Source organism: Natrix helvetica (assembly GCF_964273705.1).
Source record: "Natrix helvetica genome assembly, chromosome: 2".
NCBI lineage: Eukaryota > Metazoa > Chordata > Lepidosauria > Squamata > Natricidae > Natrix > Natrix helvetica.
This window is the reverse complement of record NC_138552.1, coordinates 274,647,330-274,667,781: the sequence shown is the minus strand read 5'-3', so window position 1 is coordinate 274,667,781 and position 20,452 is coordinate 274,647,330. Positions and strand designations below refer to the sequence as shown.

Below are 20,452 nucleotides of genomic sequence, written 5' to 3'. Positions count from 1 at the left end.
TATTTATGGCTTCTATTTATTAGGGGTGGGAAGAAAGAGTGCAGGTAAATTGTTTTTGTCAGCCCCTTTTGAGATGTCAGTAGGCAGTGGTTGTCTTATCACACACTTCTTTCTCAAAGTAGAAACAGGCTTGATATCAAAACAGATAATCAATCAAATTAAATTTCCCTGGCACAGAATGCTCTAAACTTCCTGTACTATCACAAGAATACAAGCCATCCTGATCACAGGAGCCATTCAAGCCCCAGGGAACAAAATTGCCCCACCGAGCACAAGCCTGAAGTTTGACATTAAACTTGAAAAGTTTTGTAGAGAAACAGCAGATGGAAAAGCAGGCTTGAACTTGCCACTCTAGCAAAGCAAAGGCAGCAGGAAGACTTCCTCAGCCCACCTTGGGGAATGGATGCCTCGGATCATCAGTCAACCTCAGCTACTGTGCTTTTAACTCTTTCTGCAAAGATTTTCGGTGTGATTTGAAAGCAAATATCAACGCTGCTACTTTGCCCAATCAGACTAAGGAATCCCAAGCAAATACTGTGCTTTTAAGAGCAGCCAGTTGGGAGTGCTCCAGGAGACCCAGAGAACAGCATTAAGATAGTAGCCTTGCTTTATTCTCAGAACCTGGTATTTCAATATACTGCCTCATAACATAAGAGGTTTCTTCCTGCTTTTGATCCATGGAAGGGAATGAGTCTAATAGCCACCCCTACAAGATAGGAATAGGGGTTTCTTTATCCACACCATCCATTTTCTAAAAGACAGCTATAGGTCAGGGGCAGAAGGGCGTGGCCTCAATCTAGAGAAGGTGGGAATGATCATAGACAAGCAACCTTTCTCAGCTGTGGGGCATCCTTCATTTTACAGATCAATCTTAGCAGACTCTGAAGACCTTCCAGTGGCCTGGGGGCCTCTCCACAACAGGACAGGTTAATATGGTTCATCCCAACTCATCATGTTTTTGGTTTGGGTGTTAATAGTGTTAGCTTGGGAATGGGCATGGTTCAAGAGCCACAAATGAAGCCCAGGGGGAAACATGGAACCAGAGAGTATGCGACTTCAGTTTGGGTCACTCTATGTTTTTTGGTGTCCTCATTGTTGCCGGCCAATAGTTTCTGGGATGCTCTTAAAAAGACATGAAGATGATATAATCTTGCCTATATCTGGGGACCCTAAGATATTTCAAGGGAGCCATGATGAAAAACACACAATGTAAGGCCAGATCATATGCCAAAGGGAGCAAAAGAAAAGCAAGCTGTATTACAGGGAGTCTTCAACTTACATTTAACAACATTTAAAATTACTATGACACTGAAAAAAGTGACTTATAACCAGTCCCTGTGTCATGCCTCAAGGGTATAGTTTGTATTTTTATTGCTGTTGTTTTTTAATGTGTGTTGAGCTCCATCTGATAGCCAAACACAATCTTTCACTGTTTGGAAACTAGTTTGATGAAGTTTGACCCTACAGGGCACCCATATTCCCATTATCCCTCATTCTGGGGGGAAAAAAGGGACATCCTGAGAAGCCAGACTCCATTTTGTAATGTTCTGAGGTAACAGAAACATCTAGAAGAATCCAGCTTAATTTTCCACACGTTCTTCTGAAAACCAAATCTATCCTATACATGGCCTCGCTGTTTCACCCTAGCCTGTTCTTTAATAAAGTATCAAGATTTATGTTTAGAGTCTAGCTTATTAAAGGATAGCAGAGGTTAGCTGCATGTCGAGCTACACACAGAGTAATGTGCAATGAGAACAGAACACCTAGCGCTTACAACCGTTGCAATGACCCTCAGATCCCAGGATCAAAATCTAGGCATTTAGTAACTGGAATGTGTTTAAGACAACTGCAGCCATTTGCAACCTTCTCAGGGGGCTTCCAACAAGCAAAGTCATGGGAGGCAGCCAGATTTGCTTAATGGCAAAAAAGATTGTAAAACCAAATGTGACTCATTTAGCAGCTACATCGCTTAGCAATGGAAGTTCTGGTCCCAACTATAGTTGTAAATCAAGAACTACCTGTATACTGCAAATATTGACTTTATTATAAATAAAAATAAATATTCTATTTATAAGCGTGTGGAAGTGGCAATCTTTTTCAGTGGTAATGGGACCTGCACAAAGCCCACAGGAGGAAGCATGCCGTGAGCAAAAAAGTTTAAGAAACACTTAAATTTTTAAGTGTTTAGACCAACTTCCTTCTTTGTTTTCGCACCAGTACAATTATTAGGAAATGCCTCAAAGAAGGGCATAAGGACATCAATCCTTCTTTGTACATTTACTTTAAGGTATTTAGTATTCCATAATTCCACTGTAGAGCAGCATAAATGCAATGTGTTCTAATACAAGAATCAGTTGGGCATGGACACAAATCCTTTTGCTTTCTTTGTTAAAAGCATATCCTGCTATCTTTATGAATATATTAAAAAAACTGTCCTAATTGTGATGATTATGGTTTACAGCTCATGAAAACCCCAAATCCACAATCTCAGAAAATTAGAATATTACATGCAATCAATAAAACAAGGATTGTACATAGAACAATATCGGACCTCTGAAAAGTATAAGCATGCATATGTACTCAGTACTTGGTTTGGGCCCCTTTTTCAGCAATTACTGCCTCAATGCGGTGTGGCATGGAAGCTATCAGCCTGTGGCACTGGTTGGCCAGCAAACGCACCTGACTTGAACCCCATAGAGAATCTATGGGGCATTGCCAAGAGAAAGATGAGAGACATGAGACCGAACAATGCAGAAGACCTGAAGGCCGCTATTGAAGCATCCTGGTCTTCCATAACACCTCAGCAGTGGTGTTTAGTTAGGTAACTAAAACTGGAAAAGCCAGAAGTGCAGTACAATAGAATCTTAGGGGGTCAGTTAAAGGGGTTAGTGGATTTAAATTGGTTTTATGGCTATCCAGAGGAAAAATCTATTTTACCATATACCAAGATAGACCAAAAGCAAACTACAGGTGAAACTCGAAAAATTAGAATATCGTGCAAAAGTTCATTTATTTCAGTAATGCAACTTAAAAGGTGAAACTAATATATGAGATAGACTCATTACATGCAAAGCAAGATAATTCAAGCCATGATTTGTCCTAATTGTGATGATTATGGTTTACAGCTCATGAAAACCCCAAATCCACAATCTCAGAAAATTAGAATATTACATGCAATCAATAAAACAAGGATTGTACATAGAACAATATCGGACCTCTGAAAAGTATAAGCATGCATATGTACTCAGTACTTGGTTTGGGCCCCTTTTTCAGCAATTACTGCCTCAATGCGGTGTGGCATGGAAGCTATCAGCCTGTGGCACTGCTGAGGTGTTATGGAAGACCAGGATGCTTCAATAGCGGCCTTCAGGTCTTCTGCATTGTTCGGTCTCATGTCTCTCATCTTTCTCTTGGCAATGCCCCATAGATTCTCTATGGGGTTCAGGTCAGGTGCATTTGCTGGCCAACCAAGCACAGTAATCCCACGGTCATTGAACCAGGTTTTGCTGGTTTTGGCAGTGTGGGCAGGTGCCAAGTCCTGCTGGAAAATGAAGTCAGCATCCCCATACAGCTCGTCTGCGGAAGGAAGCATGAAGTGCTCAAAAATCTTCTGGTAGACGGCTGCGTTGACCCTGGACTTAATGAAGCACAGTGGACCAACACCAGCAGATGACATGGCTCCCCAAATCAACAGAGACTGTGGAAACTTCACACTGGACTTTAAGCATCTTGCAGTGTGTGCCTCTCCATTCCTCCTCCATACTCTGGGTCCTTGGTTTCCAAATGAGATGCAAACGTTGCTCTCATCAGAAAAGAGGACTTTGGACCACTGAGCAACAGACCAGGTCTGTTTTTCTTTAGCCCAGGTAAGACGCTTCTGACGTTGTTTGTTGTTCAGGAGCAGCTTGACAAGAGGAATACGACATTTGAAGCCCATGTCCAGGATCTGTCTGTGTGTGGTGGCTCTTGATGCACTGACTCCAGCCTCAGTCCATTCCTTGTGAAAGTCCCCAACACTTTTGAATGGCCTTTTCCTGACAACCCTCTCTAAGCTGCTGTCATCCCTGCTGTTTGTGCACCTTTTTCTTCCACACTTTTCCCTTCCACATAACTTTCTATTAATGTGCTTTGATACAGCACTTTGAAAACATCCAACTTCTTTTGCAATTACCTTTTGAGGCTTTCCCTCCTTATGGAGGATGTCAATGATGGTTTTCTGCACAACTGTCAGGTCAGCAGTCTTTCCCATAATTGTGATTCCTACTGAACCAGACTGAAAGACCATTTAAAGGCTCAGGAACCCTTTGCAGGAATTATGGCGTAATTAGCTGATTAGAGTGGGACACTTTGAGTCTAGAATATTGCACTTTTTCACAATATTCCAATTTTCTGAGATTGTGGATTTGGGGTTTTCATGAGCTGTAAGCCATAATCATCACAATTATGACAAATCACGGCTTGAACTATCTTGCTTTGCATGTAATGAGTCTATCTCATATATTAGTTTCACCTTTTAAGTTGCATTACTGAAATAAATGAACTTTTGCACAATATTCTAATTTTTTGAGTTTCACTTGTATTTTACAGGATTGAACAGTATATGCAATGTCAAAATTTAGCCAAAGCTGATTCTGATACAAAGTCTGGATACCTTTATCTCTAAATATCAGCACACATGCTAAAAAAAAATCCTCCAAATTTTACTTATGCTTTAAGCAGCTAATCTAGGGTAGTGCTCCTCAGTAAGATTTTTTTTTATAAACACTTTTTCTGCAGGAAAATATTTTAAAATTCTGTAACAGACACAGGTTTGTTAACCTGATCTGGATTCTTCCTTCCAACATCCCATGACCAACTCTGTTCCACCACTAAATTCGGAGTTCAGAAATTCAGATATCCAAACCCAAACCTTGAGACCTCCAGGAAGCAATGAACCAAGAAACTAATTTTGAAAATTAAAAAACAGTTTTCACCTGCATTTCTCACTTTGGCTTTACTAAAGGGAATTAACAATTTGGGGATGGAGGAGGGCTGCCTGGATGTAGGAAGCGGAGGGAGTGAACTAAAACTCTCTTCTGCTTTCTATCTGGAGTATTATTACCTGACAACTTTGTGTCAATCAGTCAGTCTGTCAGTTTGAATGTATTTTTAAACTGTTCAGACATTTTTTTCTTAACTGAGAACTGCATTTAATGTATCTGAGGAATTAAAAGGTATAAGTTAGCACTTCAAGCATATCAAGTTTAGGCTCCACAAATTGTTTTTTTTTTCTAGCTTTTGTTTCCTTTTCTATCTTGGATAACAACAGTTTCAACAGTCAAGTTTATTTTTCAAATAAGCATGTTGATCTAAAATCCATATAGATGACATCATGCAATATTTTTTTATAGTAAACTCTGCCAATTCAAACATCTACCACCCCATCTATGTTCAAACCATTAGCAGCATTTTTAACACCTCCCAAAAAACTTTCCTACAACTATTTGAGAGAAACAACAGAGAGTTCAATCATTATTATTATGATTAGAAAACGGTCTAACTCTGTACCACAAACTTATAATTCCTTATAGAAGGAAAGGCTATGCAAGTAGTCCTTGGCTTACAACAGTTTGTTTAGTGACCGTTCAAAGTTACAAAGGCACTGAAAAAAGTAACTTTTGAGCGTTGTTCACACTTACAACCCTTGCAGCATGCCTGTGGTCATATGATTAAAATGTGGGCGCATGGAAACTGATTCATATTTATGATGGCTGCAGGATCCCGACATCATGTAATCACCTTTTGTGACATCCTGACAAAGTCAATGGGAAAGCCAGATTCACTTAACAACTGGGCTATTACCTTTGCTGTAGTGATTCACTTAACAAGTGTGGCAAGAAAGATTAAAAAATGGGGCAAAATTTACTTAACAAAAGTCTCACCTAGCAACAGAAATGTTGGGCTCAATTGTGATTGTAAGTCAAGGGCTACCTGTACCCAGCCTTGAATCATGGAGAACAGATGGATCATGAACCTAGTGAGCAAACAGGGCACTGAACTAAAAAGTTTGGTCAGGTCTCAGATGGTTTTTGCTATATTATTATTACAGCATTGAGCAGGTGGTTGGACTATGTCATTCCCAAGATCCCTCCTAAACTTAAAATTCAGTGAAAGTGATCACTAAAACTATAACTGGCCAGCTAAACTTCATTACTTGTATTCCTGAAAATGTGTTCATTCCTTAACTACAACACCTTTAAGCTAGTTCTTAAATTAACTCACTTTCTGGATTCATACAGGCAGACTAAATTAGCCAGAGTTCATGCAACATACTAAGCTATTAAAAAAAACACCAAGGTTTACATGAACCAGAATTCACCCTTTTGTAAAAAAGTGTTTAATTTGTAATTGAGCATATGAACAAAGTTGGCCTTTATCAAAAATCTGCAGCAATTCATCACTCAGTAAGGCACATGCTTTTTTAAAAGATAAGAACACAGTACATCTAGATGTGAAATACATAAAATACTTCATACTTCTTTAGAAACGAATTTAATGTGTCTGCCTTCTGAGAAACTCATGCAATTACAGTATCAAAACAGAAAGAAAAAAAAATCTAAGCTGTTTAGCCCCTAGTTACACTTTAGTGTTCACAACATACTTTTTGTCCTGTTGCAGATTTACAAGTCCATATTATAGAAAATAACCAATAAAAAAGTAAGTACATACCAGATCTTGTTTTCTGGCTCAGCAATCTTCCAGCTAGATTTGAAGATAAATTTGAAGTAGAATGTCTGGAACTAATCTATTAAGTAAAGCCTATTTTTAAAAAAGTAAGTATAGCATGCCACAGAGCACACACAAAGTACAATTTCTATCAAGGTACAGATTTTCTGGTGAAATTTGATATAAGGATAAAGTGGACTTCTTTTCCACTTTCATCAGAAAAGTTTTCGTTTTTTTTAAAAAAAATGGAGGAACGTTATGCATGCCAACTCGATACCAATTTTTTCCCCTCCTCACAGCTAAAGCTAGCCAACAGAAAGGACACCATCAAGCTAAATAAGCAATTTATTTTTCTGCCTTTCCATCTTTCATTTTCTGGACTTCAACTAAAACCTAACGGGTTAATAATGACTTTTAAAACGTGGCTGCGGGGAGGGAGAGAATGTTTCCGAGCATAAGCAAAGAAGCTTCACTCTTAGAACAATTAATCAGTGGAACGGCTTGCCTCTAGAAGTTGTGCATGCTCCAACACTGGAAGTTTTTAAACAAGAGATTGGACAACCGTTTGTCTGAAATGGTATGGGGTTTCCCGCCTGAGCGGGCGGGGGGGGGGGTCGGACTAGAAGACCTCCAAGGTCCCTTCCAACTCTCGTTATTCTGACAGCAAAAGGTTGCCTTCTGCTAAACCGGAGCACGTGCAGCGCGCGGTTCCTCTCTGTGCGCAGAGATCATGAAATCAGAGCTCTCCTCCTGATGTTGCTTTTCCTTCTCCGATGCGCAGGCGATCAAAAGCGGGGGAATAAAGGCAACGCAGTTCTTTTCCACCGGCAATTAGAAAGGAGAGAGAGACGGGAAACTAATAGCTACGGTTGCCGCCGCCGCTGCTTAGCCCCGGGGAGAGCCCTTCTGCTCGGTGTAAACCCTGCCTGCGAAGCCCACGGATTGCTTCCTCACCTACCAGAGAGCTTCGCGGGGGCCCCATCTCCTCGCAGACGGACCGCCCGGCCGCCGCTCGCTCCGCTTTGCTTCCTCTTGCCTCTTCCTCCAAACCTCGCTAAGAAGCTAGTCCGCTCGGTCCGCAGAGCCGCTGCCATGGAAATCACAAGCATTCCCGGATAGGCCGATGTGTCGTCGCGCCCTATTGGCCGCCTCCAAGAGACGGACAGCAGAAGGAGGCGGGGTCCTCCCGCCTAGGTCTTTCCCCCAGTTCCTTTCAAGGGGGAGCGGCGGGGAGGTGTTTGTATCCCCCACGTGGAATCCCCCCAGGGAGGAAGGATGGGCTGAGTTCCCTGGCTTGGTATTGCGTATGCCAGATCAGCGTTTCCTACGATGGGGGAAAGGAAGTACCGGTTAGGTTTGGTCCATATGGGTCAATCAGCGCCTGGTTTCTCCCCGACTTATGCTTGAGCAACAAAAGAACCAGCGCCCAAGGAGTAATGCGAGAAGCGAAAGTTGGACTTTAAGGAAGTAGGTGAGAAAAAGGTTTGACTATCTGAACTTCGATGCTGGAGAAATCCTGAGCCAAGGACTCTTGCTAGAGAGCCAAAAACACAAAGCAATGGATCGGTTGCAGAAATCAGCTCATACTGGAGGCTCAACTTATCATATTATGAGCAGAACTGCCTTTTGAAAAAATCTCTAATGCTGGACAATTAGAAGAAAAGAGAAGTGGTGACCAACAACAAGGTGGATGGATTTAGTTAAACTTGCAGTGGGGGCACTTCTGGAAGACCTGAAGGACAGGTTGGAGGCGTAACATCTTGAAGAAAATCTAAGTAGTTGCTAAAAGTCAACACTGACTTAAAGGCACATCATCAAAATGCTGGTGGAAGTCAGCGTCACAATCTTGAGGTGCTGTGAGATGTGGATGGGGTGTCCAGCAGTGGTGGGTTCCGGGCGGTACGGCCATACCGGTAGTAGTCTGGAGCAGCGGTCACCGTACCGGTACGGTGGCTCGTTTGGTCCACTCGCCCGCATTCCATAGCGTTTATAATGCGACTGGCCAATTGCACACACGCGTGCAGCACTTATGTGACCTCTGCCGAGCAGCTGGATGTCGCAGGGCGGTGGCATGCACGTGTGAACAGTGTGCATGCCCGACTAGGACGTCTGGCCCCGTGCGCAGTGTACCAATTGCGACGGAATCCGGAACCCACCACTGGTGTCCAGGGGCATAAAAGAAATTATAATAGAGGCTGCAATTTTGCCAACCAATGCTCTGCCCTTTTTCCCTGTGTTCTACATGAGATACATGTTAGAGATGAGGCTTCAATTGCACAGGCACAACCATTTTTTACTTTTTTGAGACCCACTTTACACTTCCCTGGGGACAGATTGAAGGCTGAGGGATTCCATGCGGCAGATGGATCTGGAGGCTATTGGTGATTCTTGCTGGCAGATTCTTCATTGGAATCTGCTTATACCTGCTAAGAGCCTATTTAGTCTCATTCTGCTACCCACCAGATTTTTTGGCTGGCCCATCTCAACCTCTTCCCCACTGTGATATTGCAGAGTAGACACCGAAAAATCTCTTTTTGTAGGAACAACCTCTCCTTGTAATTTGAGTGAGCCTGAAACCCTTGCCCTAATTTTCTTCCCTTGTCCCATTTATGGCATTTGCAACCAATTTCATTGTATAAATGATGTACAATGACAAGAAAGGCTATATTACAGCATATATGCTACCTTTTAACACTCCTTATCAATAAAATTCATTCCACGTTGAGCTAAATGCTGAATCTCTTCTTTTGCAGGATCAAAAGTAACCCTGACAGAGAATGGCTCAATTTTTATCAGCTGCTATCTTAGAGTCTACCATACATCCCATGGACTGCAAAAATCACAAACAAAGAAATCCTAGACCAAATCCAGATCTAGAAGCCAAGATTGCCAAACAAAGGGTATCACACTTCGGCTGTGTCATGCAAGCTGATACACTTGAAAAGGCAATCATGCTGGGAGCGATCAGCAGAAAAAGGAGAAGGGGCTTTCCCTAGTACCCTGGTTATCTTCCTACCCTGTCACCTATGCTCTCACTCTGGATATCTGTTTGGGCAGAGATTGTACATACACAAAATATCTAAGCAGTTGAAGCAAGAAAATGGTTTGATATATCCAAGCTTGGCAACTGATCCTGAGACATGGCACAGGCGGAGCTCTCTGTGTGCATTCATAAAAACAGTTGCTGTCAGATTGAGGCTAAAACACACACACACACACGTGTGTGTGTGTGTGTGTGTGTGTATATATATTTGTTTTCGTAGATTTTCACGGGTGTAGGTATGCTGGTTTTGTTGTATTCGGGTCTTTTCCCGTGTAAAGTTGAGATTGTCTTTGCAATGTTTCGGCAGGATCACACCTGCCATCTTCAAGCGTGGGCTCAAAAGCATTTTGAGCCCATGCTTGAAGATGGCAGGTGTGATCCTGCCGAAACGTTGCAAAGACAATCTCAACTTTACACGGGAAAAGACCCGAATACAACAAAACCAGCATATATATATATATATATATATATATATATATATATATATATATATATATATATATATATATATATATATATATATATGTTGTATTTGTACTGATAAATAAATAAAGGGAGACTAGTATAGATCTATTTCGAGCTAATTAGCTCTCATCAGCTAGCCATACCCTTACTGGGATTTGAACCTGTGCTGTTATATATCTCAGGCAGGAGTCTTAGCCACTAAGCCACAGGATCGCCTCCTTATCAGTTGAGCCAGGGAAATAAGTATATATTTGTGTTACAACCCCTGGTATGTCTAAATATGGGAGGAAGGTCCTCCCATTTATTTATCAGTACAAATACAACACAAATATGACCTTCCTCCCATATTTAGACATACCAGGGGTTGCAACACAAATATATATGTATGTATGTATGTATGTATGTATGTATGTATGTATGTGTATATATATATATATATATATATATATATATATATATATATATATATATATATATATATGTTGTATTTGTACTGATAAATAAAGGGAGACTAGTATAGATCTATTTCGAGCTAATTAGCTCTCATCAGCTAGCCATGCCCTTACTGGGATTTGAACCTGGGCTGGTATAGCCATACCCTTACTGGGATTTGATAAACCATACATACTTACCATACTTACTGGGATTTGGTAAGCCATACCCTTACTGGGATTTGAACCTGGGCCCTTACTGGGATTTGAACCTGGGCTGTATTATATCTTAGGCAGGAGTCTTAGCCACTAAGCCACAGGTTCGCCTCCTTATCAGTTGAGCCAGGGAAATAGGTATGTATTTGTGTTACAACCCCTGGTATGCCTGGTATATATATATACACTCACACCCACATGCACAGCAATTCTTTTTAAATTCTCAAATGATTCCAGCAAAGTTGTTATGCTTCTAGAAGCAGCTGGCCAGAAGAGACAACTACAACGGAGATTCTGTTTTACTTTCTGCCACGGAAATGCAGTTCTCCGCCTGAGTTTCTGACCCATGCATTTGTTAACATGGTGCTCTGATCTGACACAATGCCGTAGCCCTTGTACCCAACAAGCAGGAACATAAAGGGGAGATAAAATGTATACATAAATCAGAGAGAGAGAGAACTTTCAAGGAAGTTGCTTGTCATCTAATAGGCCAGGTAAACCAAAGGGCACCAGGGAGTTTCCAAAATAAACAGATTTGATAGATAACATGAAAGGTTAAGAAAAGCAAGCAAGGGGACAAAGATCAAATAAATGGACTTTTCTAGAAAATGCAGAAAAAAATGTGCTTTAGAAGGCAAGGAAAAGCAAGGTCTCCCAAGTTTTGACTACAGATAGTCTTCGACCTATAGCCATTCATTTAGTGACAATTCAGTTACAACAGTAATGAAAAAAAATGGTATACCTGTTCCTCGCACCTATGACTTACAGCATCCCCATGGTCACATGATCAAAATTGGAGTGTTTGGCAATTGTTTGTGTATTTAAGAAGTTTGCAGCATCTGAGAGTCACATGATCACCATCTGCCACCTTCCCAGTCAGCTTTCGATAAGTAAAGTCAATGGGGAATACCCGATTTATTTAATGACCATGTGACCCATTTAATAACTACAGTAATGCATTTAGCAATTCTGACAAAAAATGATGGTAAGATTGGGCAGACTCACTTAACAACCGTCTTGCTTAGCAAGGGAAATTCTGGTCCCAATTGTAAGCTGAGAACTGCCTGTACCTGGAAATGAATAGAATATTTATCCTACTTACTTCAGGAAACATGTAACTGATATACATCTACAATACAATACAATAGCAGAGTTGGAAGGGACCTTGGAGGTCTTCTAGTCCAACCCCCTGCCTAGGCAGGAAGCCCTATACCGTTTCAGACAAATGGCTATCCAACATCTTCTTAAAGACTTCCAGTGTTGGGGCATTCACAACTTCTGGAGGCAAGATGTTCCACTGATTAATTGTTCTAACTGTCAGGAAATTTCTCCTCAGTTCTAAGTTGCTTCTCTCCTTGATTAGTTTCCGCCCATTGCTTCTTGTCCCGCCCTCAGGTGCCTTGGACAATAGTTTGACTCCTTCTTTGTGGCAACCCCTGAGATCTGAATGTTATCTCACATCCCCAGCTTGATAATATTGCAGCCAGACCTTTTATAAGGATATGATACTTGCTGCTATCCTTCCATTTTTTTTCTTGTCATAAGACAAATGCTACCTGTCTGGTAGAACTGGTTGTACACAACAGCAAGATGCTCTGTCAGGATGATTTAGCATCATTCTAATAGTGCCAGGAAGAAAAAAAGAGTTGAGACCTAAACCAAGAGTGGATCTGAGAAAACAAAGGTTACCGTATTAAGAAACATCAGATGATAAATACTTGGTTGCAAAATGTGAGTAGGAAGGCCATTTTAAAAGCATGAATAAGAAGGAGGTTGGAAAGGAGGAAAAGAGGGGAAAAACAGGAACAAATGAATTAAAAAGGGATGAGATAAAGAAGAATTTACCAAGGCAAGCAGAGACTGCAAGAAGTGTCTAAAGCTGGAGAATTCTGGGAGTTGAAATCCACACAGTTTAACATTGAGGCTGAGAAAGACTGCTTTGAAAGACAAGGTGGTCATTGAGGATACAATCTCACACAGCTCAGTTCAGTTGCAGTTAACTGAGTTACTTTTTAACGCATTACTTATTATATTATGGACTGCTACCCTGTTTCCCTGAAAATAAGACCTCCCTGGATAATAAGCTCAATCGGGTTTTTGAGTGCATGCGTTAAAATAAGCCCTCCCCTGAAAATAAGCCCTCCCTGAAAATATTGCAACACAGTAGCAGCCATGAGGAGACCACACTCACTGCCTCCTGCACCTCAAAAATTATAAGTCCTCCCCGAAAATAAAGCTAACTGCTTATTTCGGGGGTCAAAAGAAATAAGACCCTGTCTTATTTTCGGGAAAACACGGTAGTTCATTTGGTTAGCTTATGGTATAAGCTACTGCACAAACTCAAACAATTCAATAACTGGGTTAAATGTTGGTACAGACTGAGACGGGCATTTGGGAAGAGTTTATTTGTTTAAGAAGACATTAAGTGGACAAGAATGCATAGCAATGAACAGCTCAGAACTGGGAGTCCATTTGGGAAAAGCAAGAAAAACTGTCTATCAGTGGTGGGTTGCAACAGGCCTGGCGTCATCCACATGGATGTGCGTGGCGTACGCATGTGTCCTACCTGCCAGCGACGCCTCCGCAAGCCTCCGCAACACTCCAGCTGCTCGGCGGAGCGTCGCTCAGGTGCTGTACGTGCCATGCAGGTGTGTGGAAGCGCCGAAGGCTTTAAAGGACAGATAAGGAGCTCGGGTGGACTGGTGGGCTCTCCAGAGCACTGTACCGGAACAGTACCCAGTGCTGGGAAGGCTCCGATACGCCCGTACCGGGTGTACTGCCTGCAACCCACCACTGCTGTCTACTAAGGCGGATATCAAAAAAAATATCTGTGTCTATCAGAAACAACTTTGGTCCAGCTGCTTCTGTGACTACTTGTGCCTCACCTACTTCCTTAAGAGAACAGGCTGAGGAAATTTCTAGCCATCCGTTTGCACCCCTCTTCTTGGCATGCAACATTAGGCTTCCAGGTGTATTTCAGGGGGCAATTGTCTCCCATATTGTAAATCCCTGATGTCTGGTGTGTGCTCCCTTCTTTCCCCTTGTCTTTGCGGCCATGATATTTACTCAGCCAAGATAGAAAAGCAAATTGGTCCAATGCATGAACATAAATTCTCTTTTGAAGATCTTCCTGGCATTCCTAATGTAAAATTGAACTGGATCGCCACTAACATTTGAAGTAGGTATGGCATTGTCATAAAGAGGCCACGGGAAAAACGGAGTACCATTTTTTTTGTCTGTCTCAAGTCATGGCTGAACATGTTTACAGCCTAATGGCGAAGCTTTTCAGCACCCAGTGCCCAAACTGGAAAGTGTGCGCATGTGCGTGCACAGGAGCACCGGAAACACGAAGACCAGCCGGCTGGTGCGCATGTGTGCCAGCCAGCTGGTCTTCAGGCTTCCAGCACGTGCAGGAGCGCTGGCCAGCTGGTCTTCGCATGTGCTGGAGCACCAGAAAACCGAAGACCAGCTGCTGCTGCATGCATGCCTGTTTTGGGGGCATTTTCAGGGCATTTTCAGATTGTTTTTCAGGCCGTTTTCAGGTTGTTTTCTGGTGCTCCGGTGCCCGCAAAGACCAGTGCCAGAAACCAGAAGAGCAGCTCATGACATCATGCATGCCCAGAGAGAGGGCTCTGCATGCCACCTCTAGCACGTGTGCCATAGGTTCCCCATCACGGGCCTAAGCAGTCTTGTAGTATAAATTCATAGTAAGCACTTTGTACTGATAATGTTTTAAGACTCTATACCTGTAGTTTTCCCTGTTTTCCAGATTATCTAGTGAAAGGAAACATCTCTCTGAAAAAGCTGTAAATATGTACTATGATGACACCCTTAAGGCACTATAATTAGAATGTAATTTTATATATGATTATCTGATTCTTGCTTCCACATTTCATCTACTTTTTACATGAAATCTTATTATTATGCAGTAGATCATCATGTGCACTTTGAAGAAAACAAGCCCAGGTGTTCTCAACTTCTTAAGGAGCCTGCATGAAATTTAGATTAGGGTTAGGCTGATCTCTGCTGAAACCTGAAGCTCTAGCCATCAAAGACATGTGCAAAAATGTGCTTAAAATTGATGTACCTACTGAGGAATTACTTTTCAGATGAGAACTCAACTGAGTTCATAGCCTTTTCCACACAAAATTCTACTCTTGGCACCCCAACAGGGTTGTTTTTTTAAAATCATCCTTATTGAAGTGAAAAAAAGTCTTTTGAATGATGCTATTAATTAACGGTTGGGACTTTAAAGTATTTGTTGATGCAATAAATTGCACAGATTATTACTGTATACGCATTTGTACTCTATTTGAGTCTCAGAAATATTCCAAACCAATTGGTATTTAGTGGTGGCATTCCTTGTTTAATCACCACAATTAGGATCAGGAACTTGGTTGTTAAGCAAAGTGGTCACTAAGTGAAACAGCAACTGTGCTTATGATTTTATTTCAGCGTACCTTGGCTTTCCAAACCTGTGAAGAGTGTAAATGCATGGACTGGGAGCAAAATTACTTTTACATCACTGTCCTAATTGCAAATGGGGACTGTATGAGAGTAGCTAAATAAGGACTACAGTACCTGTATTTTGTTCCCTGATCCAGAACATAAAATGTAATTCTGTGCATGGCTAATCAGCATATCCAAAAAAAACAGAGCCAGCATGCACAGATGCTCTTAAATACGCCTCCCTTCTGATCTGTCTGCTGGTTTTGCATGCTAAGCTAAAACTAGGTTTGGAGGCATGCTTGTGATTCATGATTGTAGGAATTCTACACGTACTCCTTGACTTATGACCATAATTGAACCAAAATTTCTTGAAGTGAAACATTTGTTAGGTGTGTTTTGCCCCCTTTTATGACATTTCTTTCCACCGTTAAGTGAATCATTGCAGTTGATAAGTCAGTAGCACAGTTGTTAAGTGAATCAGGCCAGCCCATTGACTTGGCTTGTCAGAAGGTAGCAAAAGGTGATCACATGACCCTGGGAAACTGCAACTGTCATAAATATGAATCAGTTGCCATGCAGCCGGATTTTAATCATGTGACCATGGAGATGCTGCAGTGGTCGTAAGTGAGAAAACTGTCATAAGTCGCTTTTTTCCTGCTATAACTTTGAACAGTCACTAAGCAAAATGTTGCATATCGAGGATTACCTGTATTGTCTTAGCAAGTTGTCTGAACCAGACCATTATATTAAATTACAGATAGATGCATATTTTATTACAATCATAGACTCAGAAACTGAGAAACATAAACTCAGAAACAAACAAACAAAAACAAAATCTGAGATAGCAAGGAAAAAATGGTCAAGATGTGACATATATAAATACTAAAATAAAACTCAGCCACGTTAATAAAGTCACATTAATCAAAAAGTCACACCTATGGTCTATTAATATGGGTACTACTTCTATGTCTGTAAACCACTTTGATAGTTTTTAAATACATTTCATGTTTGTTTCTAAGCATTTTTTTACCTCTCAAGTTGCTGACAAGGTGGCAGGGAATAAATTAGAAATAAAAAGCATGGACAAAAATAAAAAGCATGGACAGCCACTTGTCTGAAATGGTATAAGGTCTCCTGCTTGAGCAGGGGGCTGGACTAGAAGACCTTCAAAGTCCTTTCAGCTCTATTCTATTCTAACCTCATCAGTAATCAGCCCATCCATAAAATGAGGGAGAAGAATTCTCAAGAGGCCCAGATAACAACTATAAGAAGAAAAATACAACACAGTGTGCCTGTTTCCCTGAAAATAATGCTGATTGTAAGGGTTTTACATGGCTTAACGATGTCAAAATTGGCAGTGCAGATAAGATGTCCATTGTTAAAAATTAACATTTAAAAACTACTTTTAAATTATTGCCTTATATTATGATAACTACACAGTGATTCTCTGAAGAGTGGAATCAGCTAAATGTGAGGAAAAAAATCATGAATTGAGCTCAGTTGGGGCTATGGCCATGTAAAAGATATATAGAATGATTTCCACAAATCTGTCCCATTTGTAGATAGATAGATAGATAGATAGATAGATAGATAGATAGATAGATAGATAGATGATAGATAGATAGATAGATAGATAGATAGATAGATAGATAGATAGATAGATAGATAGATAGATAGATACTTACTTACTTACTTACTTACTTACTTACTTACTTACTTACTGTGGATGGATGGATGGATGGATGGATAGAAGATAGATGATAGATAGATAGATGATAGATAGATAGATAGATAGATAGATAGATAGATAGATAGATAGATAGATAGATAGAGGAGTGGAACAGTGGCCTAGAGGTGGAGCTATCACCTCACAATCAGGAGGCTGTGAGTTTGATCCTAGGTAGCGGCAGGTATTTTTTCTCTCTGGGCACAATGAGTAAATATCAGCTGCGAACTATGCATTGGGGACAGGAAGGGCATCCGGCCAGTAAACACTCAGCTCCATTCAGTTGCCCCGACTCCACCCCCGATGCAAGGGATTATCGGGTCATTAAAAGACAAAAAAAAGATATATAGATATAAGTAATCCTTGACTTATAACCACAACTGAGCCCAACATTTCCGTTGCTAAGCAACAGAGTTAAGTGAGCTACACTCCATTTTATAACTTTTTTGCCATAGTTGTTAAGTGAATCACTGCAGTTGTTAAGTGAATCATGAGGTTGTTAAGCCAATCTGTCTTGTCCCATTGACTTTGCTTGTTGGAAGCCAACACGCATGAATGTGGGACACTGCAACTATCATAAATACATGCCAGTTGCTAAGAGGCTGAATTTTGATCATGTGACCAGGGGGATCCTGCAAGAGTCATGTGAAAATCGGGTCATAAGTCACTTTTTTTTCAATGCTGTCAAATGGTCATTAAACAAGTGGTTGTAAGTCAAGGACGATCTATAGAACTTTTTGTAGCGCTGTGATTCATTTCTAGGAATCGTTGAATTCAGTTTCCTTCTTATGCAAAATAATTAAATCTTGATTGTTCTTTAGCTCATTCTAGTTCACTTTCTTCTAGGCTAAACGACTTCAGGCTTAATCTGAATGATCATAACGTTCCAACCTTATTAAGCAAAGTTAATATTAAACCAATGATAAAAATAAACAGAATGATTGTGGCTGAATTTTCAGCATCTTCAATATTTATATACGTCGCCTATAGATTGTTTTTGCTGTTGTGCATTTATTTATTTATTTTATTTTTCAGTATTTCTAGACTGCCCCCTCTCCCCGAAGGGACTCGGGGCGGTGTACAGGTGTGTCATTAAAACGAATACAAAAGACGAATATCCCATACCCTTAAAAACGAATTAAACCTCATACAACTGTACAAAAATTAAAAATTAAAAATTGATTTGTGAGGTACCTTCCACATTTGTGTGAGAACCAGTCTGAAGTCCGAAGGCTATATAACCCACTCAAAAATGGTGGTGGGGAAATGTCCAGGAAAAAATAATGAGAAATAAGGTGTTACCTTGCAGTAAGATGGGAGAGGCCGATAAATATAATACATAAATAAATATTCCCCAGAAAATACCTTTTACATGGCCGTAGCCACAACTGAGCTCAATTCACAGTTTTTTTCCTCACATTTAGCTGATTCCTCTCTTCAGAGAATCATTGTGTAGTTATCATAATATAAGGCAATAATTTAAAAGTAGTTTTAAAATGTTACTTTTTAACAATGGACAGCTTATCTTTGGAATTTCTAGGAATTTCCTAGGAGTCATTTTAAGAATTTTTGCAAGCTTTTAATAATTGATTTTGCTACTAATAATTTGTGCTTTAATTTCAGCTATGATATTTCTTTTTTGTTTTAAAGGTTTATTAAATTTCAAAAAATAAAAGGCTAAAATAGAAAATTAGAATAAGACGAAATGTGGAAGAGAGGAACAAGAGGGAATGTTTAAAAAGTGATATAAGAAAAAGAATAACAAGAAGAATGTTATACTTCCAACTTTTCCAACATAGATACAGTTATAACATAAAATATACTCTTGTTTTACTTTAACAAAAGAAAAAGATACAAAACTAAATATATAAATATCAAATGATCAAATAACAACAGTAATGTATATATCATAATCTCTTAATCTGATAAAACATATAACCCATAAATGCATACTTCTATAATAAAAAAATCTATAAATGAACATTCCTTGCTTTCAGATTAGACAAATATATATCCCCATAACCAAAAGATATCAAATCCCAATATCAACATTTCATTTTCATCTTTATTGAGTAAAAATTCCAAAAGTGGTTTCTATGTAGATCAATTGTGAGGTTTCTGTGAATATAATCATATTTTTTAAAAGTATCTGTATTTTCTCCTATGGATAGGATAAGCCTATCCGTAAATAAGCTGACCCTCAAAAATTTTATACATTTTAATCTTCATAACTGGCTTATCTGCATGTGGCACATTTTTTTTCATGGCCTTTTCATTAAAAATTTGAGGATTGGCTTATCTGTGGATGGGCTTATCCATGAGTATATATGGTATGCTATTTTTTCCCCATACTGATTAGATTACTCTATCATGTGCTGCGCTATGCTCTGAAAGCTTTGAATAATTTTTTTGCCCCAAATAAATATCAAATGGTGCAATAAAATATTGACTTGGCAGAAGTTTCAATGAATACGATGACAAATGTCTAAGTAAATATCCATGAGCCTTAGCAGTCAATCACTTCCAAGTTCTTAAGCTTAACATTTGACATCCTAAATGTATACAAAATATGATTAGGTTTAATTGATAAGAACTTGCCACAATTAAACAGTATATTAACATTTAAAAGCATTCAAGTATATCCAAAAAGCTTATTATTGGCTTATGAAAAATAAAGTATAAACAAAGAGAAAGAAAAGAAACCAAATAGGAGATTAATCATCTAACATACCACTATATTGCCAAAAGTATTCACTCACCTGCCTTTACTCGCATATGAACTTACTGTGACATCCCATTCCTAATCCATAGGGTTCAATATGACGTCGGTCCGCCTTTTGCAGCTATAACAGCTTCAACTCTTCTGGGAAGACTGTCCACAAGGTTTAGGGGTGTGTTTATGAGAATTTTTGACCATTCTTCCAGAAGCGCATTTGTGAGGTCACACACTGAAGTTAGACAAGAAGGCCTGGCTCTCAATCTCTGCTCTAATTCATCCCAAAGGTGGTCTATCGGGTTGAGGTCAGGACTCTGTGCAGGCCAGTCAAGTTCATCCACCCCACTCTGTCATCCATGTCTTTATGGACCTTGCTTTGTGCACTGGTGTACAGTCATGCTGGAAGAGGAAGGGGCCAGCTCCAAACTGTTCCCACAAAGTTGGGAGCATAGAATTGTCCAAAATGTCTTGGTATGCTGATGCATTCAGAGTTCCTTTCACTGGAACTAAGGGGCCAAACCCAGCTCCTGAAAAACAACCCCACACCATAATCCCCCCTCTACCAAACTTTACACTTGGCACAATGCAGTCAGACAAGTACCGTTCTCCTGGCACCCACCAAACCCAGACTCGTCCATCAGATTGCCAGATAGAGAAGTGGAATGCATCACTCCAGAGATCGCGTCTCCACTGCTCTAGAG

General features: G+C 40.2%; 1 protein-coding gene across 5 annotated transcripts in view; it reads right to left on the bottom strand.

The window, feature by feature from the left end:
• Positions 1-7,816, bottom strand: part of TPST1 (tyrosylprotein sulfotransferase 1) — a 32,908-nt gene extending 25,092 nt beyond the window's left edge. For 3 of the 5 annotated variants that reach the window (XR_014174276.1, XR_014174277.1, XM_081940381.1), the window contains exon 1: positions 7,664-7,815. The gene's annotated coding sequence lies outside the window, so the exon portion shown is untranslated. Of the gene's footprint in view, positions 1-6,708; positions 6,742-7,659 lie in introns of those variants that run through there. The other 2 variants (XR_014174275.1, XR_014174278.1) reach the window with 2 other exon arrangements.
• Between the last annotated feature and the right edge of the window lie 12,636 nt (positions 7,817-20,452).